The sequence below is a fragment of the Lemur catta genome, chromosome 17, assembly GCF_020740605.2.
Source record: "Lemur catta isolate mLemCat1 chromosome 17, mLemCat1.pri, whole genome shotgun sequence".
In the NCBI taxonomy this organism is placed as follows: Eukaryota; Metazoa; Chordata; class Mammalia; order Primates; family Lemuridae; genus Lemur; species Lemur catta.
Genome location: NC_059144.1, coordinates 41,209,640 through 41,220,335, shown reverse-complemented (window position 1 = coordinate 41,220,335; position 10,696 = coordinate 41,209,640).

The following is a 10,696-nucleotide window of genomic DNA, read 5'->3' as shown; positions in this document are numbered from 1 at the left end:
AGAACAAACATGGGCTTCTACTTTTGCTATACCCCTAAGCCCCACTAGATTGACAGTAAAGGGGTTTATTTTTTAAAGGCATAAACCCTCAAGGACTGTGTTAGGTTTGCTCGGGGTGGGAACCCAGAAAGTATGTATAGGACAAAGTGCGATTAATGGAAGACTTAGACAGTGATCATAAGGCCTGTGAAACAATAGCCACCGGAGTCTGGAGAGTCCGGAGGTTGTAAATCTAACTCTGACCACAGACAGTTGCAGCGATGCCGCGTTCCTATCCCTGCCCCTGCCCCCATAAAGACAAAGCTATCCCTCCCTCTCTCTGCAGGATGTGACTGATGCAGGGGTCCCAGAAATTGGTTGTTTGAAAAGAATTTATTACAGTGGCTGTTCTGGCCCAGTTGCTCACTCCCCCTGGAAAAACCCTCTGTAAAACCCAAGGCTCTCCCCTTTCTCTCGTGGATGCTCTTTTCGGCCTCCACCCATCTGCACCCAGATGCTCAAATTAACAGCATTTTGCTACACCTCAGATTTCGTATGTTTCCCTCTCGGCTCCAGACCTAACAGACTGGGGAATAGGAGAGGAGATAATAGTAAGATCATTTTGTAGGGTAGAAGGCAAACAGAATCTTCAGCCAACAATGGGGCTTTCCCCAACCTGATTTACTCCCCCAAATTCCAGAAGGCTCAGGAATTGGTGGCACCTTGTGCCTCTGAAAGTAAAATTGAAATGGAGTCGGGGGTTGTAGACAGGAAAGTATAATAAGTGTGAACTAAAAATAAAATCTTAAGCCCCCCTCCAGCTGACTGAATGGACTCCCTCTTGGCCAAGGGGACCCCAGAATATCCTACAGCTGGGGAGCTGGCCACGAGAAGGGAAGTCAGACATGTCTCGTCATGCCCCCCCTTCCTTCTTGGAGATATCTTTTGTAACTCATTAACAGGTCTAAGGCAATACAAGACAAAGCTTAAACCACACCTGCAGGTCAATTTACCTAGCAGATTACTTGAGTCTGGGTATATGTCCAGTATATGTCCGGTGGCTTGTTCCTGATTAGCAGACTTCCTTATCTTAACTTAAAAACATTCCAAGCCTTTAGACAAAGCTTCATTTTTTTTAACCAATTACAAATCAAATAATCTTTAAACCTACCTATAATTTGTAATGCCTCGCTTTGAGATGTCCTGTCTTTTTGGGCCAAACCAATGAACCTCTTCCATGTGTTGATTTATGACTTTATGTGTAATTTTTGTTTCCCTGAAATGTATAAAACCAAAATGTAACCCAACCATGGTGAAACGACTTGGTCAAGGCTTCTTGGGCATGGCTCACTGGGCCATCGTTGCACATATCCAATTCAGAATAAACCTCTTTAAATTATTTTACAGTCTGCATTCTTTTCCATTGACATAAGGGAAATTGATTAAAAGCTTATTTGAGAAGCAGTCAGACTTCCAGATCCTTCCAGGAACATCATCATAAAACTTCAAAATACTGAGAACAGTGACCCTGCAAACTTCCAGTAGAGAGGGAAATAAGGAGGTCACATTTAGAACATCAAAATAACTTTGGACTTCTCAGCCAAATCTCGGAAGCAAGGAGATGATGGAGCAATGCCTTCAAAATTCTGAAGGAAAATGCTTTCCAACCTAGAATTTTATACCCAGCCAAACCATGATGAAAGAAATGAAAAGAAGAGAAAACTTTCAGCATATGGAAGTCCCACAATGTCTACTTCCCACACACCCTTTCTCAAGGAGCTGCTGGAAGCTATGCTACTCCAAATGGACGGGGGTCAAGGAAGGAAGAACAAGACCCATTGCCCAGGAAATGGAAACCCATCACAGGAGAAAGGCAACTGGGATCCCTAGGTGATGATGGAGGGAGATCCCAGGATGACAGCTGAGCACCAGAGAGGTAACCAGTGCAGATGTGAGCAGCTCTGAAAACTCCAGCGAAGTTTCTTCTAGAAGGTAAATGGGTAAAATTTGTGATGCATTGGAAGTTGTTAAGAGGACACTTGGGCACTTGCAAAGAGTTTAGAGTTGAACTGTTGACAAATACTGAGAAAACTAGGCCTGGGTGGAATGGGTATGGGAACAAGATAATAATTAACCCAAGAAAAATGGGAATCTTTTCAGAAAAGCAAAGGTCGTTATAGTTTACAATGGAGCTCAGCTGTGAATGGCATTTATATTGTTACAATAATGTAAATATAATAGTAAATGTTGATTGCACCAAAATTACCATGTGACTTTATTGAGAGGATGGGAGGTAGGCAGGGTGTGTACCTGCTGGGCAGGAGTGTGGAAGGAAAGACTTTCATCACCCAGAGTGGGAAAGCAGACTTTGCTAAAAACTGAAAAATTAAGAAGTGGTGATAGAAGCATGTTATTCCAAGACATGGAGTTAAGTACCAAAACAATCAGCCGTAAGTGGTTGTCTTTGGGAAGAGGAAAATGAGAGGAGGGAATGAAGTGGAGATTTCTATTTTTAGGAAATTTGACTCTTCAACTTCTGTGCATGTGTGATGACCTCGATACAAATATTAATAAAATCCAAAACCCCCAAAATAAAAAAGGACAGGAATAACATATATTCAAATGTTGTTTTGATAATCATTATTGCTGAATTGTGGATCATGGGTATTTTTTTCCTTTTGCTCATTTATATTTTTTATCATTTTTTTCTGCAAAATGACATATGGTGTGAAATAAGAAAAAAAATAGATCTTTTTTAAAGGGAGAAAGAAAAAAGGTAAGCCCGGGTAGGCTGGGAGCTAGTTTCTGTCCTAGGGTGGGGACGGTGGGGAGATCACAGAGGGCATGAGGTCGGAGGAGGAAGAATCGGGGGCGCTGGGTGACTCACAGAATAGGGAGGAGAGGCAGTATCAAGACAGAAATATCAAAATAGCCACAGCCTTGACTTCCTGTGTTTAAATAAGTATGGCAAACGGTCATGTCTCTAGTTCACGAGCGATGACTGGCAGTTGCTGAGTGTCGCTAGCCACAGGCGTGGTGTCAAAGGGCTTTACTCATGTTTGCTGCTTCTACTCTCTCCTGCCTACGACAGTCATGCCCCGCTTAATGACGGGCTGTGCTCTGGGAAACACGTCGTTAGGTGATTACACCATTGTGGGAACATCGTGGAGTGTGCTTACACAAACCTAGATGGTATAGCCTAGGACACACCTAGGCTGTCTGGTAGAGCTTATTGCTTCCGTGTGACTATACTGACAGCACGGACAGCATGTGACTGTACTCACTGAATACCGTAGGCAATGGTAACACAATGTGAGTATCTGTGTATCTGTTCCTATCTAAACATAGAAAAGGTACAGTAAAAATGTGGTATTATCTTATGCGACATCTACGCTGTCCATGATTGACTGAAACATTATGTGTACACGACTGCATTTACTTTGCATGGCAGTCCAGGCAGTCTTCTTCAAGCATATGGATCGGATCATGTTCATTTCCCGTGACTCCCCATTTTACTGTGGGCAAAACCCAAACTCCTCCTAGTGGTCTGCAAGGCCCTGTTTGGTCTGCTTCCTTCCCTGAAGGGGTCTCTGACCCCTCTTGGACCTCTTCCCCTGCACCCCAGCTCACTTATCTGCTCCTTGAACATGCCAAGCTTGTCCCTACCCCAGGACCTTTACACTTGCTGTTCTTTTGTCTGTCTTCTTCTAGATGTTCATATAGTTACCTCCTGGTCGTAATCCAGGTCCCATCACAAATGTCACTTTCTCAGAGCAACCACCTGACTGAGGTCATTTCCCCTCCTGCCCCTACCAGCTACTGTCTCTTCCAACATTTCACAATTTTGTCCTCATGGCACATGTTATGTGAAATTCTCTTGTTTTGTTCTTTGTAAAAAAAATGTTTTAAAAATTGTTATTGAGCTGGGTTCAGTGGCGAGCACCCGTAGTCCCAGCTCAGGTGGGAGGATCACTTGAGCCCAGGAGTTCTGGGCTGTCACACACTCTGTTGATCTGGTGTTTGCACTGAGTTTGGCATCAATGTGGTGGTCTCCTGGGAGCGGAGGACCATCAGGTTGCCTAAGGAGGCGTGACGTGACCCAGGTCAGGAACGGAGCAGGCCGAAACTCCCATGTTGATCAGCAGTGGGATCATGCAGCCTGGGTGACACAGTGAGACCTTGTCCCTAATAATAAAAATAAAAAATAAGTTATTGAAATATAATTCATATAAGATAAACTTCACCATTTTAAAGGGTACAATTCAGTGACTTTTAGTATATTCACTGTATCTGATTCCCAAACATTTCCATCACCCCCAGAAGAACCTCTGTACCTGTCAGCAGTCACTCCCCTGGCAATGGTCACTCTGTTCCCTGTCTCTATGGATTTGCCTGTTCTGAGCATTTCATATAAATGAAATCGAATATGCAGCATTTTGTATCTGGATTCTTTCATTTGGCATGATATTCTGTTTCTTTTAAAAATCTGCTTCCTTGGCCAGGTGCAGTGGCTCATGCCTGCAATGCTAGCACTCTGGGAAGCTGAGGCGGGAGGATCGCTTGAGGTCAGGAGTTTGAGACCAGCCTGAGCAAGAGTGAGACCCCGTCTCTACTAAAAATAGAAAAATTAGCTGGGTTGGTGGAGCGTGCCTGTAGTCCCAGCCACTTGGGAGGCTGAGTTGGGGGATCATGTGAGCCCAGGAGTTTGAGGTTGCTGTGAGCTAGGCTGACACCATGGCACTGTAGCCCTGGGCAACAGAGCGAGACTCTGTCTCAAAAAAAAAAAAAAAAAAAATCTGCTTCCTTATTATCTGTTATCACCCTTAGACTCCGAGGGACTCTGGTACCTAGACTAGTGCTTGGCATAAGTCATTAAATCTGGATTAAGCACCTACTATGTGCTATGCACACAGTAGCACAAAAAACTCTCTCCAAAAATACTCTTGAACTCCTATCTTCTCTTCAGTAATCTTTAAGTCTCCCGGGACGCACCTCAAGGCTAAGGGTTAGTGGGCTGGTTTGGGGAAGTCTCCCCTTTTCTAACAGCAGACGTGTTCCAGCTCTTTCTAGAGAAGGACACCTCACACCAACACTGGGGCCTCACCCAAAACGGAAACAAAAGTCCCCCTGTTGCTAAGGGGTTTCCCTGGCCCTTTGGTTCTTCCCCCAGCCTCCCACAGGAGCTACTCTATTACCTTTGGTTCTTATTCGAGACAAATCTGTGAGATACTTAAGATATTTGCCATAAATAAAAAGATGGAAGGGGCCGCAGGACAGGGAATGCAGGAGGCCTCTAGCTGCAGCGAGACCAGCCTCCCGTTCATACCAAGTGAGGCCAAGGGACTTCAGTTCTGCAACTGCAAGGAAATGAATTCTGCCAACACTGAATGAACTTGAAGTCGATTCTTCTCAGAACCTTCAGATGAAGCCTCAGGTGGGCTGACGTCTCTACTTCGGCCATGCGATATCCCGAGCATGGAACACACCGAGCCTGCGTGAACCTGGGACCTACAGAACTGTGGGCTAATAAATGGATGTTGTTTGAAAGGGAAAAAAGGCTTGGTGTGGTGGCTCACGCTTGTAATCCTAGCACTTGGGGAGGCCGAGGTGGGAGAATTGCTTGAGGCCAGGAGTTTGAGACCATTTGGGGCAATATCAAAAGCCTGTCTCTACAGAAAAATTAAAAAACTAGCCAGGCATGGTGGTGTGCACCTGTGGTCCCAGCTACATGGGAGGCTGAGGCTTGAGCCCAGGAATCTGAGGTTGCAGTGAGCTATGATGATGACACTACACTCTAGCCTGGGTGACATATGGAGACTCTGTCTCAAAAAAAAAAAAAAAAAGTATTTACCTTGCTGCCCTTCAACCCCCAGCTGAAAGTGAACTTGCTTTGAGTGTCCCAAGGCTAGGGCCAAGACAGAGACAGAGAGGCTGATTAGGATAGGAGTTAAGAACCCAGACCCTGGAGCCAAGTTTCTGGGGTTCAAATCCTAGCACTGTCACTTACTGTCTCCACCATGTTGGGCAAATTAACCTCCTTGTGCCTCAGTTTCCCCACTATGTATTTCAGAGTATTATTTTTTGATGAAATGAGCTAATATATATGAAGCTCTTAGAACCATGTCTGGCACACAAGTACTTTATGGATGTTTCACAAATATGAGTAAACCCCGAAGCCCATATATGTATGCATAAGGGGCGGCTGCTTCACGGTGGGGCTAATGACCTAAATTCACATCCAGGATGTCATTTAATGTTCCTGCCACCCTCACAGTCCTGAAGGAACAGCCACAGAGCAGGTGAGGTGACCTCCTACCCTTGCTACATGGTCAGCAAAGACAGAATGAGGGATTCCAGCCCAGCCAGCGTGCCAGAGGACTGAGTCTTCCCTGTGTTTGCTTGTATGTTTCCATCTGTCACCATCTGCGATGCAGTGTCCATAGTTTACTGTCGTCAGATGGAGTATGTGTCTATCATTTGAGCTTTTCAGAATGGATATTTCAGTCATGATGGTGAACATTTGTGTTGCTCTAGAATACAGTGAAGGCTTCAGACAGTATTAAACTACATTAGATCATTTGCATCCAAATTAAGTCTTAGACTTCTGAATTTTTGTCTTTTTTGGTAACTCTTTTCTCCCCTGCTGACAGTGGTCACTTCTTCAAGCTTCTAAAGTATGCTCAGTTACCTTTTTTTCACTGGCTGTTTGTTTGGGACTGTGTGAAGTAGGAGAAAAAACAAACAAACAAACAAAACCAAGTGGTGCCGCTTTGCTGCTTTTCCTGGGTAGGACACATGGATTGTGGTGACATCTAACCACAGTTTTCTTACCTCATTAAAGGCCCCCAAGGGAAGTTTCTATTTCCTAATAGGAGAAAATTATAAAACCCCAATTGTTTATTAATAGAAGAATAAATTAGACACTGAGAACAACGACTCATATCTGTGAACATTAACTTGAGAAGTGGCTGCTCTCTGTCTTGGCAGTGTAGTATGGTGGTTAGGGTCATAGGCCTTGAAGCCAGATTACCTGTGTCTCAGTCCAAGCTTGGCCACCTACAGCTGTGTGATCTTGGGTAAGTCACTTAACCTCTCAGTGCCTCATCTTCCCCATCTATGAGATGGGCTTAATAAAGGTGTTCATCACACAGGACTACTGTGAGTATAAAATGGATTCATACACAGACAGCAACTAGTATACGCGTTGTGAAGTACTCAAGAAATCTTAGGTATTCCTGTTAAATAAAAAGCACCGTTTCACTTTAGAGTTTAAATATACCTCTATGCATTTAAAAATCTATGAGATTATTTATAAAATGCTGTAAAATTATGACTGTGTTTCATTCTCTTCTTCACAATTTTCTTTATTGTCTGAAAAAAATTTTATAATAATGAGCCAATACTACTTTTATAATCAGAAAAGAATTTTAAGTTAATTCCTTTTGAGGGCAGGGGGCTTAATAAACAGCTCCACCCTGTAGTGTTGAAGCAATCAATGAGTTACTTCCCTGTCCTGGTCTTTGTATGTTTATGGGCTGTTTTTGCCTGGGAAATTCTTGCTTGGACACAAAGTCAAGTCCTCTCCCTGTGAATCAGGACCAGCCTGTTTAAGGCTGGGTGGGTCCTCCTTCCCCCTCCCCTACTCTGTGTTTCCAGGCAGGAGGGACTGACTCACCCATCACCTGGTTTGTTTGGCCATTATTTCACCCGCACTCATTCAACAGGGTTTGGAAAACAAACATGACCCGGCCAATCGACAGAGTTCCACGCACTGAAAGATGGAGGCAAACCCATGTCTGTTACCCTGAAAGTTTAAACAAACCAACCAACTACGGAGCAATGTTTATTTGACAAATGTGTATTGAATACTCAGCCAGTCTGTTCAGGGCACTGGGAACACACCAATGGCAAGCAGAGGAAGATCCCTGTTCTGACAGAGCTGACAATCTGGTAGAAGAGAAAGTGCACGAGAAAACCCAGTGGGTTAACGTAGGTAGTGAAAAATGCCAGGGTGCGAGAGCGCATGACACGGGCAGAGGTACTCCAGATGGGTGGTCGCGGAAGGCCTCTCTGAGGAGGTGATGTTTGAACTGAAAATGGGGAGCATGGTTCCATTTTTCTAAAAATATCCTTCTGTGCGTGTATATGTCTGTTTATTATAATCACAGAGAAGAAATCTGGAGGGATACTCGCTAGACTGTGCTTTTAACTCCCAAAGCTTCTGGAGTATCATTCTGTGCATTGGCTTGGGCAAAACTGTTGGGATAACAAGCTGACTTAGGCACCATCCTGCCCTCAGAGGGTGACCTCCTTTTCTAGTTCCTCACCTCTGCTGGGCTGGGCTGGACTTTGTGCACGTCATTGTGAATAACAGAACCTCCACCTCAAACTAGCCCTCAAACTAGCTTTGAGGTGGAGGTTGTATTCCCAAAAAGGGGAATTTATCGGCTCACACGAGGAAAAGCCCAGTGGTATGTCTGGCTCAGGTATGGCTGGATCCAGGAGTTCAACGGTATCAACAGGTCTCACCTCTCCCCATCTCTCATCTCTGCTTTCCCTCCTCTTGGGTCTCTTCAGGAGGTGACCATGATGGTTTCCAGCAGTTCCCAGCTTTCATTTTTCCAACTCAGCAATTCTAGAGAAAAGAGAGAACCCCTTTCCCTGGCAAGGTTCTGGAGCTGCCTGTCATTGGTCCAGTTTGGATCACACTTGCTCTCCCTGAACCAGTCAGATTGGCCCGAGGGATGCAGGAACCCAAGCAAGGATGATGTGTCCACTCCTAGAACCAGAAGGGAGGTCTCTCACCTGAACCATATCTGCTGAGGGTGGATAGAGGCCACCCAAATTCCTACTGGGAAGGCCAAAAACATGCGCTATCAGCACATACTGAGCACTAATTATTGCCACACAATAATGATATGGGATAGGACCACTTATTGCCATTTTAGAGTAGCATTGAAGCTCAGCAACGTTCATAAGGCCACACAGCTAAGAGGTAGAGAAACTGGCATTCGATTGGAGTCTGTCTGATGCCAAAGCCTCCAAATGATGATGGTGATGTTGGTAGTGATGATAATCATAATAATACGGTTGAATATTCCTAATCTGAAAATCTGAAATCCAAAATGCTCCAAAATCCAAAGCGTTTTGAGTGCCAACATGATGTTTAAAGGAAATGATCATTTGGAACATTTCAGATTTTGGATTTTCAGATTAGAGATGCTCAGGCAGTAAGTAGAATGCAAATATTCCAAAATCTGAAAAAATCTGAGATTTGAAACACTTCTGGTCCCAAGCATTTCAGAAAAAGGATGCTCAACCTGTAACATTAATAGTAATAAGAACTGCTATCAGCTGAGTTTGCAAGCATGAGCTCGTCTCATGCCCCCAGTGGCCCTGTGAGGCAGATGGGGTGGACAATAGTCGACTCCTCGACATTCGGTTCAGCCCAGCCACAGGCCTCAGGCCCAGTCAGTCTAAGCCAATCATGGGACTTGCATACCCTTGCCAGAGACTGGTTTGGGAACAGGCAGGAGACCCATCTTCGGCCAATGAGATGTGGGGAGAAGTTTGCCAGAAGCATTGGGAAAGTTCTTCCACACTCTTCCAGGAGACAGGCTGGAAATGAATTTGTTTTCCCACTGGACATGAAAGAGAATGCCGGTGGCCCTGATGGCTCCTGGCAGTCACCCTGTGATCACGAGGATTCCATCAGCCTGAGGACGAAACAAACACTGTGGGCAGAGAGGGGGAAAGAACCTGGGTCCCTGATGATGTCACTGGGCTGCTGGATCTGCCACTGTCCAGTCCTACAAACGTCCCTTCTAAGGACTCAGTAGGTATTTTTATTATCCTTATTTCACAAACAGGGAGGCTGAGGCTCAGAGAGATTAAGTGAGTTGCCTGAGGTCACACAGCGAGCCAGGCTTTGATCTAGAGTTTATGTGACTCCAAACTCACCACACAGTACGGTTCCCACACAGCAATCGCCCTTCCTTCCGCCAAATGTTCTTAAGCCCCTTGATGCTAAATCCCTGTGAAGTCTTTTATTAGCCCGGTTTTGCAGATGAGAAGCATCTGTAGGGGAGGGGAGGCGGGTTAGCAGAGAGGCCTTGTGGATCCTGGGTTTTGCTTTCGGGCTTCTGATTCAGAGCCAGGAGTGGACGGTCATCGGATGCAAGGGGAAGACGTGGGAGTGGGGTGTAAGGAAATCCTAGAGGTCCCAAAATGCTAAGATCCGATTCTGACCCCAGAGGATTGGGAAACAGAGCCCCTAAAACTCATTTGTCCTTCCTCAGGGTTTGTTCTTCACGAATTTTAAATTTGACTTTAAAAAAAAATCACACACGGAATCATGATTTTAGAAAATATTGGAAATATAGGCACATAATAAGATAACGTAGTTCAAAAAAATCTCACCAATACTCCAGCTGCACAATTTTTAGCAATTATGCTCAATCTCTTCAGGTCTGTGTTTCCTCTAAACAGGGTGATCAGGAAAGCCTCTCTGAGGAGGTGGCATTTGAGCTGAGACCCGATAAATGAGTTGGAGCCACCGTGGGGAGAGTGTTCCAGGCAGAGGGAACACTATGTGCAAAAGCCCTGCAGTGGGAATGAACTTGGCCAACTGAAGGGACAGAGAAACAAGGGAGGGGGAGGGTCGAAGGAGATGAGGTCAGGTCACAGAGGAGGAAATGAGTCTGGGGCCAGGGAGCTG